The sequence below is a fragment of the Salmo salar genome, chromosome ssa11 (assembly GCF_905237065.1).
Source record: "Salmo salar chromosome ssa11, Ssal_v3.1, whole genome shotgun sequence".
Lineage (NCBI taxonomy): Eukaryota > Metazoa > Chordata > Actinopteri > Salmoniformes > Salmonidae > Salmo > Salmo salar.
Genome location: NC_059452.1, coordinates 33,574,502 through 33,576,593, shown reverse-complemented (window position 1 = coordinate 33,576,593; position 2,092 = coordinate 33,574,502).

Sequence of the window (2,092 nt, the reverse complement as noted above, 5' to 3'; positions counted from 1 at the left end):
TTTACTTCACGTATCGTTTGTGCTTTATTGTTTTTGTTGTTTTGATGGTGTTCATTTTTGAATAAAGGAAAAATGTTCGCCTACCACGCTTCACCTTGGTCTCCTTCTTACCGCCGATGTGACAGAAGATCCCACCAAAAATGGACCTAGCAGCGTGGCCAGGAGGAGTGGACATGGGAGGACATCCTGGACGGCAAAGGATCCTGGACGTGGGAGGAGATCCAGGCCGGAAGGGATCGCCTCCCATGGGAACAGGTGGAAGCAGCGAGGGAGGAATGGCGACGAGATCGGGAGTCACGGCAACGACGAAAGCCCGAGAGGCAGCTCCCTCCAAAAAATGTTGGGGGGGCACACGGGGAGATTGGCGGAGTCAGGGTTTAGACCTGAGCCAACTCCCCGTGCTTACCGTGGGGAGCGTGTGACCAGTCAGGCACCGTGTTATGCGGTGATGCGCACCGTATCTCCAGTGCGCATTCACAGCCCGGTGCGCTCGTTGCCGGCTCCCCGCATTTGCGGGGCTAAAGTGAGCATTCAGCCAGGACGGGTTGTGCTGGCTCAGCGCTCCTGGTCTCCAGTACGCCTCCTCGGTCCAGGATATCCTGCGCCTGCTCTACGCACTGTGTCGCCAGTGCGCCTTCACAGCCCAGTGCGTCCTGTGCCAGCGCCCCCGCAGTTGCCGGGCTAAAGTGAGCATCCAGCCAGGACGGGTTGTGCCAGCCCTACGCTCCAGACCTCCAGTGCGCCTCCACGGCCCAGTATATCCTGTGCCAGCTCCGGCAACCTGGTCTCCAGTGCGTCTCTCCAGCCTGGTACGCCCTGTGCCTGCTCCACGCACCCGGCCTCCAGTGCATCTCCCCAGTCCAGTGAGACTGGTTCCGGCTCCACGTACCAGGCCTCCAGTGTGTCTCCCCAGCCTGGTAAGCCCTGTGGCAGCTCCACGCACCAGGCTGCCAGTACGTCTCCTCAGTCCGGTGAGACCTGTTCTGGCTCCACGTACGAAGCCTCCAGTGATGATCCATGGCACGAAGCCTCCAGTGATAATCCATGGCCCGGAGCCTCCCGTGATGATACATGGCCCGGAGCCTGTAGTGATGATCCATGGCACGAAGCCTCCAGTGATGGTCCATGGCCCGGAGCCTCCAGTGATGATCCATGGCACGAAGCCTCCAGTGATGATCCATGGCCCGGAGCCTCCAGTGATGATCCAGGGCGCGAAGCCTCCAGTGATGATCCATGGCGCGGAGCCTGTAGGGAGGCTCCATGGCGCGGAGCCTGCAGCGACGGTCCCCGGTCCGGAGCCTCCAGCGAAGTTCCAGAGCCTCCAGCGACGGTCTGCAGTCCGGAGTCTCCAGCGGCGGTCGGCAGTCTGGAGCCTCCAGCTGGGGTTCCCAGTTCGGAGCCTCTGGCGACGATCCACGGTCCGGAGCTTCCGGCAACGATCCACGGTCCGGAGCTTCCGGCGATGATCCACGGTCCGGAGCTTTCGGCGACGACCCACGAAATAGAGTCGCCACCGAGGATGATGGATCCACGAGCAGAGCGGGGTCTACGTCCCGCACCAGAGCCGCCACTGAGGCTAGATGCCCACCCGGACCCTCCCCTATTGAGTCAGGTTTTGCGGCCGGAGTCCGCACCTTTGGGGAGGGGGTACTGTCATGCCCTGACCGTAGAGAGCCTTTTTATTTCTCTATTTGGTTAGGTCAGGGTGTGATTTGGGTGGGCATTCTAGATTATGTATTTCTATGTTGGCCTGATATGGTTCCCAATCAGAGGCAGCTGTCTTTCGTTGTCTCTGATTGGGGATCATATTTAGGCAGCCTTTTCCCACTGGGTTTTTGTGGGATCTTGTTTTTTGGTTAGTTGCCTGTGACCACACCATTTACTTCACGTTTCGTTTCTGCTTTATTGTTTTTGTTGTTTTGACGGTGTTCATTTTTGAGTAAAGAACAAATGTTTGCCTACCACGCTGCACCTTGGTCTCCTTCTTACGACGGACGTGACAACGTAACATTTAATCAGAAAAACAACCTGACATCTCTCTCCTCTGAGCGTTGGAGTGTTTATGAATCACTCCAGAGAAGTGTTGGCCTGA